Source organism: Triturus cristatus, chromosome 11 (genome assembly GCF_964204655.1).
Source record: "Triturus cristatus chromosome 11, aTriCri1.1, whole genome shotgun sequence".
Classification (NCBI taxonomy): domain Eukaryota; kingdom Metazoa; phylum Chordata; class Amphibia; order Caudata; family Salamandridae; genus Triturus; species Triturus cristatus.
Genome location: NC_140594.1, coordinates 179,949,000 through 179,965,766, shown reverse-complemented (window position 1 = coordinate 179,965,766; position 16,767 = coordinate 179,949,000). Strand labels below are relative to the sequence as shown.

The 16,767-nt window shown below is 43.9% G+C and overlaps 1 protein-coding gene across 17 annotated transcripts in view; it reads left to right on the top strand.

Annotated features, from left to right (window-relative positions):
• ATXN2 (ataxin 2) overlaps positions 1-16,767 on the top strand; it is a 1,509,788-nt gene that overhangs the window by 764,846 nt on the left and 728,175 nt on the right. The gene's annotated exons all lie outside the window — the stretch shown is intronic.

Genomic DNA, 16,767 nt, shown 5'->3' with positions numbered 1-16,767 from the left:
GCACGCCTTTACATTGTGGGGCAGAAGTCTGGGACTTGCATAGTCCCTTCCGGTCCTATGATTACACCAAGCCACCAACAATAGGGCAGGTCTGGTCCAGGGTACAGACCAAAGCGAATGCAGCAGCCACGAGGCGCACAGGTCGGAAGTGCGGCTCTAAAGAATTGCAGGTGCATATTTGGTGAGATGACGACAAAAAAAAAAAGAAGAAAAACAAAACCAAAAAAAAAAAAGATTGTTCGCGTCCTGTCCTATTGCATCTAAAGAAAAAGATGTTTCCAAAAGGCGTAAGCTCAAATCCCAAGGACAATCTAGCTCGAAAATAGACACAGGCGCCCTTAAACCAAAACTCCAAAAGGGGCAAAGTACCTCCGAAAACATTAACTGTGAGAGGAAGAAAAGGGCACCTTATCAAAAAAGTGATTTTTTTCTAAGAATCTTTGGCACAACACAAGGGTCCCAAGCCTGTAGGGGTAAAAGAAAACCCAAGGCAGGACAAAAACACCACAGGCGCTCAAGCAGGACACTGGAACATGTTATGAAGAGTGTCTCTTCACACATCTTGAACTAAAGGAAGTAGAGTACAATGTCAGGAAGGGCCGGCATTGTGGTAGACTCATCAAATGAGGATGTGGATATGTACCTTTCTAGACCATCCTCACTTAATGGCGTTTCCATGCACCAAGGGATTGTGAGAAGGCCTTTTTGAGGTCCTAATGAAGGTAGAGAGAGGGGACACGTTATTTTCTTTTAGGATTTTTGAACGCTATGTATAGAAAGATGCAATTCTTTCCTGTGCTCTCCAGCAACCTGGAACATTGAAGGCAGATTTTTAGCAAGCCAACCACCTCTAAAGCAGCATCACCAAGGATTGGAAAGAAGCATAGGACATCGTCTCTAGATTCGAAGTTCATCCAGCCACTTGTAGAGCGCAGCTCACTCATTGTCTCAACAAACATCAAGAGGTGTATGTCACCAGTGTCTAACAGTCCACTACCAGACAATGATAGTAAAAAAACTGGAGATGATGAGGAGACACCTAGTGACTTATTGGCAGTTATAATACCATACTAAATAGTTGTGCTTATTGTCATTGGGAGAATATGTAGGACCTTATTTTTCCATCTAACGTGAATTACCAAAAGAAGGTCAACACACTGATTGAGCTCAAGAGTATTGCCAATCCATGCCTTTTCAAATCAGCACAGAACTCTGCATATACTGCCAGCAGGCAATACTCTATGGACTTTGTACCACGCAATTCTGCCTAGCTACGCATTTTAAATTTCAAAATGAATGACCAGGCGATAGGCGATATTTAAGTCTTTGTTTAAAAGGGTTGATAGCATGGACATGAGAGGGGCAGGGAATACCACTGTACACTCTGGTTCAGAGGCAACCCACAGGGAGCCAGTCCTTCCAGACTATTCAGTAACAACAACTTCAGCATCCAACACCTTTTTTTAGGCTGTTGCACCTTTCTAGGCTATCAGCTCCCTAGTCCTTCAAGTAAGTCGATGCTGCCCCCACACTCTTTGCCCTCATGAATACCTATCTGTGGAAGGATTAGGAACTTTCTGAAGACCTGGGGTACATTGCGACAGATATGTAGGTGCTAAACCCATTACAACACAGGTACTGCATAGAAGTTCTCAAAGGGACAGAAGGGACCAGATACTCCAAATAGAGTCCAAGAACTACTGAAAAAAAGATGCAAAAGAAGGTTTACCTCTGGAGAAGAAAAATATATGGGTGTGTTCTATGTCAATTGTCTATTAGCAAAACAAGATCCAGTTGCGGCCAATCATGGAACCATAGCTTGTCTAAATTCATCAAAACCCAACAGTTCCACTTGACAACCCTACTGGAAGGGAGAGACTACCTGGTGGCAATGTATCTAAAAGATACCTATCCTGATGCACCCATTGCACAGAAGCTATGTCATATTTGTGATGATGGGGGTACATTATGTATTCAAGTTATTACCGTGTGGCAAAAATGTGTGCCACCTGTGTTTAGTAAAATATTCCCAGTGATAGCAGCACACCTAAGGTAACAAACATTTCATGTCTACCTGCACCTCACAACTGGCTGGTATAGGCAAACATATTTTAACACTGCCAAAGAGACATTCAGAGGGCAGTGAACCTGCTGGTCTTCACATTTAATTGGAAAAAATCTGTCCCAGAGATAAAAAAAAGAATTTCCTTGGGACAGATTTGGACACAGAATAAAAGCGTGCCCTACTTTTAAAGATGGTCCCGGCATTACAGGAACAAGCTTGTCTTTATCAGATGCGTCTCTGATGGTGAGAGCCATTCATGCAAATCATTTGATTCCAAGCACCAGGCTGAATATGAGGCCCCTTCAAGAAAAAAAAGTACAAACAAAGGTCACAGACAATGGGCAAATGGGACATGCTAGTGGTTGCACCATATAGGTTAGCAACAAGATGAAATTGGGGAACAAAATGTATATTCTGAAGAAGAGGACATTTAAGACTCCTTTCTGCAGGGCAGTATAAGGAGTGTAACACACATGTGACACCACAAATTAGGAAGTTTGTGGTCTTCCCAGGAAGGGATTATGTAGTTACCTAAAGCTGAAAACGATTTTTCTAACACTGAAAATGTCTCAGAATCAAATTGAAAGCAAAAGACAACAAAACCACAATTTTCTACATAAACTGGGCACATTCTTTTAGCTACTGTCAAGTCTAGGGTTTATTGAGATCACTTCTAATTGGATGTGTTTCTTATATATATATGCAATGTGTATGTGTCTGTGATTCAGATATGCATGAGTCCTGTGCCTTTTGATATACATGCACATCTTCTAAATCGCTGTTCCTGAAGTTTATTTTGGACGGATTGTGTGTATTATAGATTTGTTATTTACTATAATCCGACTTTAACAGAACTTTATCCAACTCCCCCATGCTGGAGTCTTTTTACTACTCCAGCCATTACAACTAAAGAACGTACTATAAACAATTCCTTAGTTGATGTCTTTTCTTATCCTTTTGGCTAGAGTCTCGATTTCCAGAGCAAAAAGCCTCAGGGAAATCAGGCATCAGTGCCTTGTTCCCCATACCAGCTGAAGAGCTCCTAGATTGATTTCCAGTTATCTGTACATTTGCCATGGTTTCTCTAGTATATGGAGTAGAATCAATAGCATCTATTCTCCCAACAAAGTAGTGTATCTTCCTGCTTTTTCTGTTCATGTTTCTTTCTGATTAAATGTCACAGATTTTCTAACGAAGATTACTACTTCTCTGGACCCAATGGTGTAGCCTGTGTGGCTCAGGGCTTTGTATTTGCCTCTGTTGATAAACTGACAATGGCTGCCTATCAATTATGTTTCTTGAAAGAATATTATGTTGGATTTTATGTTTGAGCACTGTCTTACACACTACACCCATCCTGATTTATTGCAGAGCCCACTGACTTTACACGTCAAGCATGCTACTCATGTCATGGCATTCTGTTGTCAGTTTTCGTAAGTTTGCCCAGTTGTGGCTTTGAGTTCTATCTCAGTTTGTCTTGGTCCCATCACTTTTGATGTCTTTTTAACTCAGAAACTGAAACTTAACCCAGCTGTCCACGTCCCTACATTGTTATGCGATGGACCTAAAGCCATCTACCCCTCCTATCACCAATACATTTTGAGTTAACTTTTAACTAGTTATTTGGGAATCTCCTAATAGGTTCCTCTGTCCTCTTAGACTCTTTGAGCTACAGCTCTCTGGCACTTACTAGGAATTTTGTCCCATTGATAGTGGAATTCTAGTGGTAAGAGCTGCCAAATTTGCGCATTGTTCCTTGTGTTTTATGCCAGTGGCATCATTATATCTTTTAGTTTTTCATGTTTATTGATAAGGTGATGAGGATTTGTTCCATATGCACTGTTTCTTTGCTTTTGGCTGCTTCCATTAGGAATTTGCAGCCTCTCCTATCTAGCTGGGGAATTTCCACTGTGTGATGTCATGCCTCTTGTTGGTTCAAAGTCCATCGACGTAGACTGTGGGTGGGTTATGTGTGGTGTTGCTTTTGGAACTCTTATTGGTGTGTGACTGGAACGTGCTGTCCTGTGCAGTCGCCTTCTTGTCACCCAAGACATAATGTCCTGTTTGGATAATTGATGACACAGAATTTTCTGCTCATGGTGTGGTGCTCTCTGCACAATAAAGCACTGGGAGAGTTTACCATTTAGTATTCTTTCTTCAAGCAAAGTGTCTGTGTAGCATTCAGAATCCGGTTCGTCCAACCAAAATTTTGAAGTTGTACCTTTAGGCCTCTCTTCCGCTTTTTGACCCGATTTCCTATATCCTGAAGGACATTTTTCATATGTTTGAGATTAGTTTCAACTTTACGTTTATCTTTCAGCTTTCCGATTTAAAATGTAGCCTCCGCCGTTCTTTTTACTGGTTGGTGTAAGTCCTTCTGCATTAGTGACGTATCCTGTCCATCTTCTCAAGTTTGTTTCTAAGGTAGTTTTTGAAGACTGTCACTTGAAGAATGAGCTCTTTGCGCCATCACCACACATGTGCCACTAGACAGTACCATTGTGTGAAGCTTCATTGGAGTTCACACTGAGCAGGAGAAGACATTTGTCTTTTTAAGATAGGTGTGCAGAAGGAGCTATATATCTCTAGATCGTGAAGTAAAAGGAAGAAGTGCGGCATACAGAGTTAGTAGTTCATTACAGTACATTAGATCCGTAATCCAAACTTGGAATTGAGGCACATGTCCATGTCCCCATCGGCAAATGACATGTTTCCTAGCAAGCAGTAGAGCCAGCGCCACATATCTCCTTTATGCAGCGTCCAATTCTTTGACTTGCCAAAGAAGACCCATGAGGGGGGTCAGCGGGAGCTCTTTTTCTGTCAAAATAGAGATCAGCTCTGACCTAATGGCAACTGGACTGTACCGGCCCACAAGACCAGACCAGATGAAGCAAGTCTACGCCTGCCATCCCATATTTAGCGCAGCGATCATTTGGCCTAAGACCAAACTTACGCAGCTTGACAGGAGTATAGTACTATATGATTCTTAGTCTACTACTAGAGGCTATCTGCACGTTCTGTGCGCAGCAGTAACGCCACTGCTCATCGATGAGCACAACGCCTATTTCCCTATCCCACTTTTGCTCCTCCTGCCACGTAGCTTGAGATTTAGCTTGTGCTGAATGCTTCAAAGAAGAGACCAGGTGTCTAGTACTGGTAGCTTGAAGCGTGCTGTGGAGTGTGAGGAATGTAGGTGGTTTGGCTGGAAAGTCTGCTACAGCCGCCTTGGAATTGCGTTTCAAGCTGATATATACGTGATACATCCAGGGGAGAGACAGGCATGTCTCCTATATACTCTGCTTGTGTAATAAAGAGAGCGCCACAATACACATCTCCCAATGAATAAATCCTTGCCTTTTGAGTTGTAGCTTGCGCTGGGTTTCGTGTGTGACCAGTTGCCAGGGGTGAAAATCCAGTGGGAGCGGAGGAGAATACAAAACCTTCTTGTCCACTTTGTGGCATAGTGTCTGCCATGCACCTGAAGTGGATGCCACCGATTGATAACATGTGGGGATGTCCATGAAAGAAGCAGGAGGAATTGGTGCCATATAACCTCACTCTACAGCCAGATGGGAAAGAAACGGCTTGGAGCTTCAAAAGCACCCTCCTGAAAACGTAGTGTGATGGTGTCTCATTGTATTCAGGGCTGTTTCCCCATCCAGGCTAAGCGAATCAACGGTGTTAGTGTGTGAACATTGATTTATTGGGAGAGGTACAAATCACCATCTTCATTAGGGCGATACATCCTGCTGGCAACAGTGGAAGGGAAATTCAATGGGTAATTTGTTCAGTGAGTGTGGAGAGGGTGGTGCCATAGTTGGATCCTATTATCTCTTCCCTATCACAGGATATCTGTATCCTAAGGTACTTAAGGTTTGATGGACACCACTGCAGTGGAAAGTCCGGGGTAAATGGTTTTGTAGCCTGCGTAAGGGGAAAGAGATTTCCCCCAGTCGATGGGGCTACCTGACAGCCCAACAAACTGGATAAACTCTCTCAAGATCTGATTCAGATCCGGTGTGGATCACAAAGAAATAAGGTTTGTCATCAAAGTACAGGGAGATTGAAAGGTGCCGACTCCTATGCATCGCTGAATAAAAGGTACACACTCTGAAAAGGGGGTTGCAAACTCGCCATATTTCTAATAGATCATGGTTCCTCATAATGTCCTGCAGGTGGTATGAGGCAATGCTGCGATAACCTGGTGGTACATGTGAGTGATCCTTGCTGGTCCATGCCCTCTGCAAGGACGCAATTAAAGTCACCACCTAGAGAAAAAGGGATGGCTGTCATGTGTAAAACACAAGATGATGGACGGAATGTTGCACATTGGCAAAACATTCCCCCCAGTCACAGATCTGGGTTTAATCCATCGTTATTTTACTCACCACGCCACCCCAGTTCAGACATGGCCATATGCAAATCAGTCTTGACCCTGTGCCTCATGGGAATAGTCCAGCCCGAACTGCCAAGCCATGTCTTCCCTGGACCGGAATCAAGCATCCTAGATTATCAACCCTTGGTTGTCATGTGTCCCAGTTAGGCCTAGAATGAAACATTACATTCTTCCTAAAATTGCTTTCACTTTTTCACATTGACTTTTTATACACATTTGCGACACTTTGAATTCAATTCTTGCAAATATCAATCTGCTGACTCGAGTCAACTTCACAAGAATACTGTCTTATTGCTTTCAACCTGTGCACAAGGCCTACACATAAGTTTGGCAAATGCGCTTGTTATTTTCGAACATATGGTGACATTGCTATCTGTAGTACACAAACCATGGCAGCCTGATTGCAATCTCAGCCCAGGGCAAGGATGCCTTTTGTTATAAATAAACGTCTGTTTCTTGTGCTGGTAGAGATGCACTTCTGCTGTCATCAAGAGATCTGTACATGCTGATGCATTGAGACCGCAGCTGACCGATACCTCCATGAGGTGTGTCCAGCTTGTGGCCAAGACTGGGTCCTACACTCTTTCCCTACATGTAATGGGGTTGGATCATCCAGCGCAGGAATTCTTGGAAGAACATAAGCATACACCCTAGACACGTAGGTTAGGGTACGAATGGTAGAAGTACGCAAGATTGTTATACTGTTTCAAATGCTTGCATATATACGTTGTTTCTGCAAGGTGGTGGAGCGCTTTTTGTTTACTGTTATGATACTGCTAATAACTCATCTGCTTCTGTCTATTGATTATAGCAGTACATAAATTCTATACAAGAATCACGTTGGTACAATAAATATTGAAAACATGCCTGTGTATTCTGTGTATATTTCTCTGAGCAAAAGAGAGCACAAGTGTTTGAGCAAAATGGTTCTAGATCGGTCACCATGATTCCTGGTTGTCATGTTCAGTGGTTGCCAGAACTATTCGCTCCCTGCCTGGTTTAAGAGGGCTTATGGCAGCACTATGAGCTAGCTGGTCTAAGGGACAACATATCCTGAAGGGGTGCTTGGAATCAGTCTGGCACCATCCCAATGTTTATGCCTTCCACACATATGTAGTTCCTTCTAGTTAGTGGCAACTACACAACAGGGTAATGTGTAGGTGACTTGACCCCACAAGCAATCAAAAAAGACAGGGTCGTCAGTATTTGGCCCATAGCAATTAACAATAGTTATCGTGTGAAACAGGCGTTTCCCCCATTTGACTGCATATCTTCCCTGATCATCGCTCAGGGACCGCAGTGGTTTTTATGACACCCCCCTGCAAACAAGAATTACAGTACCTCTTGCATATGATGGGTAGGAGGCAGACACCCTGTAGGACGCCCATTTCGCAGCAAATGGTAGAGTTGGAAGGTGCCAGGTGGGTTTCCTTCAACAGCACTTTGTCAATACGGTGCCTCATAGGATAGGATATGCGTGCGCTTCTGCAGGTCATTTAAACCACTACTGTTTCAGGTTATAGTTGTATAACGAGTGTGTAATGTTTGAACCATCACTTGCTCTAGCGGTCATGGCCGGCTGCGAAAGAGGTAGCATAGCGTACTCCAGATATGCGCTGGCTTATATGGTGTTGGGTTGTTGCACTGGAGCTTTAGAGGATGCACATATGTCACAATTAACATTCAAAAAACATTGCACACACTCTCTCTGTCATTCTCCACCCCCCCTCCCCCCCACCCCCCTGTCAGGAAGATCCCACCCATCCCAAAGGTTCAAAACATAGGAGTGCAACACATCGATTGGTTCCTGTAAAAGGAAGAAGAGCAAGCAGCAAAATTGAGGAGTAGCCTGCATGGTAGAGCAGGGTTCATTCACGTTGTGACAACGGTGTCCTGGGAAATGAATAAAGCCTCATTAGACAAAGAGGACATGCCAGCCAAGGAGGACATGCCAGGTGTCAGTTGCAGAGAAAGGCTGAGGGTGTAGGGATTAACTGCTGAGTGGCAGTGTCAAACCATAGCAAGGCTCAAAGATGTCATTCCATGACTTAGGTCATGGACCTGGACTATAGCCCAGTTCTGTAGATGATGAAGCTGTGTGACGGGAGATAGTCTAGTGCGTCACTCCAAGGTCACAGGCAGGATGTTTACACAAGAAGTCGGACACTTTTTGTGGGATGGTGAAGAAAGGATCCTTGCCATGCAGGGAGGTTCAAAGGCGTGCTGGATAAAGCATGGGGTAGGGGATGGCAGCCTGACAGCTTTTGCTTGACTGAGATGAACTTACAAAGGAACAGTGGTCCCTTTCAACACAGGTAAGTAGAACAAATCAACACAGACTGTGTCATATAAATCTTATGGGAAAATAACCAGCTTTTTTCCTCGACTGCCATGAGCCTGCTTCGCTTGATACTGCCCGCTGATCGCCCGACTGGTATCTCGTGCCCTCCTTGGCTTCCGGTTGCTGGTCCTATCCCATTCGTTTAACTTGAGGCAGACCTAGGACACCCATTTTCACACAAGTTGGAGGTGTTCAAAGGCTACCCAAAAGTCTGTATTAATTCCAGTATTATCTGGCATCAGCCATTCGGTATGCCATCCTTCTAATGTTAATACGCATGACTACTGACCTATCCAGCTCCGCCGGGGCCTTACTTTTTGCTGCACTTTGATAAGCAGGCATTCTTCTAAGGCAACACATACTTTTGTCCTGATGGTGATCCCACTATTCTCTATGGGATGGAAACGCCGTCAACTCTAGCACCTTCACACACCAATTGTTCAATATAATTACTGTATACAGTTGCAATGGTGCTTTTGCTATGCACTTTGGCCTAACTATTAATTGCATTTTGACCATGTTTGTTGATGCCTGAGTTCTTCGAACCCTATTTCTCGACTCAATCCCACTTTCCTATGTTTTTTCCATGTTTTTTACGATGTAAATTAAAACGGTTATTTTCCCATAAGAATTATATGAGAGTCTTTATTATATCTGTGTTGATCTGTTCTATTTGCCTGGGTTGAAAGAGACCACTGTTCTTTTATAATTACTCTCACCAAAGGTCCCTCTCAGATCCTTTGGGTTCCCTTGTCTCTTAAAAATATGGGATGAACTTACGCGCGCCTCCTGGACCTCTATCGTAAAGCCTAGGAAAAGAGTGATATCATCGGCATCAAAGTTTAGCGTGCGTTTCTCCCAGGCCATCGTGAGAGCAGTGTTGCGATTACAAAAGTTTAGGAGATAACCAATGATCAGGCGTGCTGTTTCCCTAGGTGGGGATCGAGCTGGCAGAGTGAGATGAGCGTGTTCCACAATGAGTAGAGGCAAGAACGAGTCTGCTCCAAAGAGGGCTATTAACATTTTCTCCACATAGTCCTCTGGTTTGCCTGTATTTGGCGGATTCAAGCACTCCTAAAATGTGAAGATTATTGCGGCAGGATTGCGCTTTTAAATCCTCATTCTTAGCTGCTATCACTTAGAAACCTTTCAAGGTGTCCTTGACCATAGAATGCATTGCTCGTCCTCCTAAATGCACTAATCATGCTTCTCTGCTTTGCGAGTTATGGTGACCACCACCATTCCGCCGATGAAGGGCTCAGTCGCCAATGCCCACCGCAGGTGGCTTTACTGCTGAGATGTGTACGGGTCTCTGTGCGCTGTATGCAGGCACCGTGATAAGGCAGATCTCTGTCTGATCTCCGGCCTCAGGGATCCTCGACTGCAGTGCTAACACCTGCCAGATGGTCGGATGGCTATGCTAAGAAGTTGTCCCGCACCCCAAAGCAGGCGGATGAAGTTCTGCTCCCGTCAGGAGCTCTGGTCACGGCTGATGAGGCAGGATGATGGAGGATATTGTTCCTGGACTGACGAAGCCTCACGAGTGTGCAGTGATCTTGCGCCCCCTCAAGGGCATATGTATTGCTCACAAGGCCTACCTTTCATGGTAGCTAATTGTTTTCCTATCTTCCATATAGTGTACTCAGATCAGCTGAATGCCAAGCACCTGGTTTTCACTTAGCTCAAAGGCAAGATTGAGTGACTGAGCATTTCCAGCTCTAGGGTTCAAGCACTGTAGCTTTCTGCTCCTATTCATCTGAGTAACCATACTTTCTTCAGGCTTGATAGTGGCAGATATTGGTACCCAGTGGTCTTCCACACACATGCACACAATATAGGAACACGGTAGTACTTAATTTGTAAAAATATATGTGTGTCATGACTGGCAAAATTTCTCAAGAGGCCACTGCAGCTTGCACCACTCACTATCCCTGCCAGCACTGCCTAATGTTTGCAGCAATGCTGCCTACTAAACCTCACCCTCCTATTTATGTGACAGTTGGGACTAATTCAGGTTCCCTGGCGCTGTAGGATTGACCTGGACATGCTGGTATTATTAATTTTTATTTTATATTCTTTTTGGCACTCTCCATGTCTGTTCTGTTAAAAACAAAAAGAAGAAAAAAAAGACAGCACCACCATGTGGTTGACTTACCATAAATGTGTACAGGTGTAAAGAAATAAATGCTGGTGCCAAGAACCAAAGATCACCAGCCCAAATTAAGCACTAAACCAGGGGCTGATTTCTAGTTAGTGTGGAAATGGTTGTATTTGAAGCTGGGAAGGTGTACTTCCCTGATTGCGCCCAGGTAATAATCAATGCCCTTCCTTTGTTTCCCTGCATTTTAGGATGCACCCATTACTTTCTGGCCTTGAATGCTTTATTTATGCTTTTTGCCCTTGTATTTCACTTGCTATGTATATGAGAAAGTTCATGTAATAATAGACTTTTTCATCAGCAAAGATCCAGAAACTCTTTAGGCTAAACTGTCAACAGAAGCCAGTCGCTCCTAGTCAAAAAAAGAAAACCCCAAAACAAAATGTGTGCAGCGTTTGTTGTGGATTATATGCAGTGCGCTATCCTGCCATCTACAACCTGTTTTTATTTTTTTATCAAAGGCTTTAGTTTCGGTTTCCAGATTGACTTATTTTTATGTTCCCGAAACCCATGATGCATCATCGCATACTTCATCTTAGATTATTTCTTTTCTCCCATTTAGGTGTCTCCTCTTTGGACTGAGTGGTAACGAGGAAAAGACCTCAAACGGCCAAAGGGGGGGTATCAAACTGAATCAGAATGTACCCAAATAAGGTACTATGCATCAATAGATACTGTCGTGAGAACTACAGCGTACCTTCTAAGTTGTATGAGAATGCTTTAATGGAGGACGGAAACCTGCCCTTTCGATTTTGTCCTGGATGTCACATGAAAATGGTACAGTTCTAACATTCCTACTTTAAGATCATGGAGGCGAAAGTTGCCCGGCTTCTCAGCTTTTCAAGTGATAACTTTCATTTTTGCCTGTCGATCTGTGCCCAACGCTGCCAAGAAGTAGAAGAAGCAATCAAACTGACTTTAATGGTGAACAATGGGCCCAAAGGTGATGCAGATGAGGACCTACAGTTCTTAGGCTGGTAATGGACCCAGTGGAGGAAAAACAAATCGAAGGAATATGGTATAACACGGGTCATTTGACAAATTTGCAGAGTCGGAGAGTTATTGTGACTCTAAAACTAGCATCTCCTCAACATATAGAGCAACCCTTACACAATGTTTAATGGGTGCTGAGAAGAATCACTTGGAGTCTTGACTGGTCACCAGAGGGTCCCCAGAAGTCAGCCCCAACAACTTTGGTCTTAATAAGGGTATTCATTCCTTTACTTGCTCTGTTAATGCTGTTACCTCCTTCCCCAGACACCAGGTTGGCTGTCGTGTAAGCTGTTAACTGTTGTGATAAGCATTAAGCTAGAGGAGTAGGTCAGATGGTTATTTTCTGTCCTGGACCTATCACATTACAGATGACTGGTATATTGCATGTGTTCCCTCTTGTGCAAAAGCTTTATGGTTGTTGGCACATCATCTTTCATCTATCACAATACCTTTAGATTGCGATTCTCCTATTAACATGACCAGAGAATCTGGATTTCATTAAAGACACGGAGGCTATCATTATGCATTAATCCTTTTAATGCGTCACACAGACAGCCGCACTACATCATAAACAAGCAAGTTCTAGAATGTAGAGAGTAGAGTACAAGTGGCATGAGGCACAAACAGACTGCCTCTTTTAAATGCAAACAAGAAGATAAAGTCCAGAGATGAGATCCAGGATGAACCAGAAGAAGAAGGCAACAAGAGGTCCGGAGCGAAGAAGGCTGGAGAATGGAGATTATCCAGAATTATCTAAAAAAGAGAATACATGTCAAAATACTAAAAAGAAAACAAACGAAAAAAGCAACTGATATCAACATCTCAAAAAGCAGGTAATAAACATACAAAACGTCAATGAAAACCTTAAAGGGTGTGGCTAAGGGTGGGATAATGATAGCCTCCGTGTCTTTAATGAAATCCAGATTCTCTGGTCATGTTAATAGGAGAATCGCAATTTCATTACAAGACCGGAGGCTACATTATGCATGTTGGTAGCCACGAAGTACCACATCAGACATATGTTCCACAGGTTTACAGTAATGATGAGCAAAGGTTGAAGCATTAGACCAATCAGCAGCTTTAAGAATATCATCCAGTTTGCCGCCAGACCAGAAGGATTTGCTTGCCATAGCGCCTCTGAGAGAATGAGCTTGGAATTTAGAGAGATCAATACCGGCCAGATTCATTACAGACTTGATCCATCTAGCTATGGAGGAGGAAGAAATTGGTCTAAAGGGTTTGACAAAAGATAAAAGGAGTTGTTTAGCATCTAAAGGACGAAGATCTTTCATTCTCAAGTCATATTCTCTCATGCAGTCTATGACGCACAATTTCTCACAAAGGTCGAAACGAGGATAATAAATCGAATCAGACATAGTCTTAGTCCTTCTGAACAAGTCAAATTTAACTCCAAACATATCATAGGATCTATAAGAAATATCAAGGCATCTTACATCTGAGACCCTACGACAGGAGATTAAACAAAGAAGAGTAGCGAGCTTAAGCGATAAATACTTCCTGTTAAGATAGGCGTTATCTGGCCAAGAGGAGAAAAGATCCAGGATAGCTTTCACGTCCCACATGCACTGGTACTTAGGTTTAGGAGGTCTTTTAAGTCTAATACTTTTCATAACTCTACAAACAATATTGTTCTTACCTACCGTCTTACCGTTGACAAGGGAATGACCAGCAGAGATGGCTGATCTATAGCAATTAATCGACCTATAGGCTAAACCTCTATCAAATTGTTCGACAAGGAAATTAACTACGTTTACGATAGGAGCCTCCAAGGGATCCAAATCTCTTTCCATGCACCAACAAACCCATTTCTTCCAGACGTTGTTATATCTGTAGTGTGTTCCAGGTGCCCAAGAGAAAGCTGATGTCGAAAGGCCAGACAGCTCGTTTGATTGCCTGACACTTTCCAGGCAAGAAGGTTCAAATTCCCCGAAAGGATTAGGTGGTGATCTTCTCCGTCCGCGTTGGTGAGAAGACCCTTGCCCGCCGGAATGAGGAAGGTGACCTTCTGAAGGACTCTCTGAATCATGGCAAAGGGAGGAAAAGCGTAACCCTGAAGGTCCGACCAACATTGGAGAAAAGCGTTTACTGCCAGAGCACCCGGGTCTGGCATCCAGCTGAAATATTTCGGGAGTTGGAACGAAAGTCTGCTGGCAAACAAGTCCACATCTATTGGACCCCAAAAGAGGGAGAGTGTATTGAATGTTCGCATTGAGTTTCCAGTCGGTTCTGTCTGAGAGGAATCTTGAGTTCCAGTCTGCTGAGACATTCGACTTCCCAGGGAGATATTCTGCCTTCAGAGAAATCTTGTGTTCTAAGCAGAACATCCAGAGTTTTTTGGCTAAAGCTGACAAGTCCGCTGATTTCGTACCGCCGAGGCGATTGATATAAGACACTGCGGAAACGTTGTCCATTTTGAGGAGAACGGACCTGCCCTGGAGAGAATGTTTGAAACTCATTAGGGCGTATAGACCGGCGGTAAGCTCCAGGAAATTTATATGATGGGAAGACTCCGCAAGCGACCATGCGCCACCAGTGTCCTGGTCGAGGAGACGAGCGCCCCAACCGTGCAGACTGGCGTCTGATTCCAGGATGAATTCCGGAACAGAGCCAAAAATCGCTCTCCCGTTCCAGGCGTCGAGATTCTCTAGCCACCATGAAAGTTCTGATCTGCCTTCTACGTCCAAGGTCACAAAGTCCTCGTACCAGAGACCAGAATTGAGAGCTTTCCTTTTTAATCTCTGAAGAGCACGGTAGTTCAGAGGGCCCGGGAAGATAGCTTGAATGCTGGAAGAGAGGAGACCAATAAGGCGGGCTAGTTCTCTTAGGGTTAAGGAGTCTTTCTTTAAGACATACCTGATTTCCTTCCTGATTTTTGCGATCTTTTTGGAAGGGAGAAGGAGGAGACAACGGGAGGTATCCACCGTGAATCCGAGAAATTCTAGAGATTTCGAGGGAATGAGGATAGACTTCTCTCTGTTTAGAATAAAACCGAGGCTCTCGATAAGATGTATGGAGACATTTAGGTCTCTCTGAATTTGGGAAAAGGATTGGGACATTATGAGGATGTCGTCTAGGTAAATAATGAGACGAATACCTCTCTCTCTGAGGATAGAAACGATAGTCCTCATAATTTTGGTAAAGCACCAGGGAGCGGAGGAAAGACCGAAGGGAAGAGCTTGGAATTGATAAAGAAGACCTTTCCAGCTGAATTGAAGAAAACGCTGGTGTTCCGGCGCCATAGGAATGGTAAAGTAAGCATCCTTGAGATCCAGTTTCACTAACCAATCCCCTTCTAAAAGAAGATCCCTTAGGAGATGAATACCCTCCATTTTGAAATGTCTGTAAATTAAGTATTTGTTCACCTCCCGAAGGTTTATTACTGGTCTCCAACCCTTGTCCTTCTTTTGAACTAAGAAAAGGGTACTGATAAACGTTTTTAGGGACCAGGGCACCTCTATAATAGCTCCTTTCGTTAACATAGAAGAGATTTCTTCCTCGACAATTTTTTCGTGATCGAGCGAAAGAGTTAGGGGTTTGGGGAAACGAGATTGGAAAGGAGTCTCTAAGAAGTCTATTTTGAAACCCTGGACAGTTTCGAGAACCCAGGGGTCTTGAGTTAGTGAAGCCCAAACATGGTAGAAATGCTTCAGTCTGCCCCCGACTTGGGAAGAAGAGGAAAGAGGAAGAGGAAGACTTACTTGGTGGGTTGGAGGAGTTTGGATTTCCTCGGGACCTGAAGCCTCTGTTGCGTGGTCCTCTTGCGCGATGAGGGAAGAATTGCTGATTTGAGGGATAGAAGCCTCTACCGGAACCTCTGTAGGACGAGAAGGGCCGCTGGTTACCTCGGCCGGAAGAACGGCCCCTTCTTCCAGCCTGTCCAAAAAGGCCTGTGTTAAAAACACGTCTCATATTCGATTGAGCTCTATCAAGAGCGGTAAAAGTAGCAACATATTTTCCAATTGATTTGATGACATCCTCGCCAAAGAGAAGACCTTTAGGGTTGTCTGACGGTTCCTTAGCAGCCAAGTCGCTAAGATTTGGGTTGATCTTAGAGAGGATGGTCCTCCTCCTTTCGGTGTTTAAGCTCGAATTGGCGTTCCCGAGAAAGACAATTGCTCTTTGACTCCAGCCACGGATGAGATTGATGTCAAGAGGGGTTCTGGAAATGTGAGACTCCTCAGCCAGGTCGAGGATTCTGGTGAGGGGGCCTAGGACATCCAAAAGACGGTCCTGGCAACCCTTAAGAGCTCTCTCCAAACCTCTTCTAGGGTCTTTGCCTAGCTTAAATAGGAATTTAATCAAGTCCGGATCAAGGTTGGGAGTTTGGGAGACCTTTTCGTGAATAGTAGGTCTCGGGCACTCTGATCTAAGGGTATTCCTGGTCTCCCTTTCCAGAGAATTCCTTATCCATCTTTTAATAAACTTAGAAACATGATCTTGAGGGAACCATTTAGAACTGTTAGGGTGGGAAAGAGTTAGGGGAGAGAACATTTCTTCTCCCAGAGGATTCAGAATAATATTGTCGGAAAGGGTGGCAAGGATATATGTAAATAAGTAATGGCAAGGAAATATCTAGAAAGGTATAATCTGGGTTAATGGGGAAAAATCAGAATAACGGCCCTCGAGAAAAGCTTTCTGAATTGACGACAGATTCGTTAGAAAAAGGCATTCACCGGCAGCAGCTGACCCGAGTGGAGTAACTGACGCGCTCCCTCGAGGTCAGCTGTTGCCATGGAAGCGTCAAGTTAGATGAAGGAGCCCTGGGGGGTGGCATCGCAGCGTGCACCGTTGCC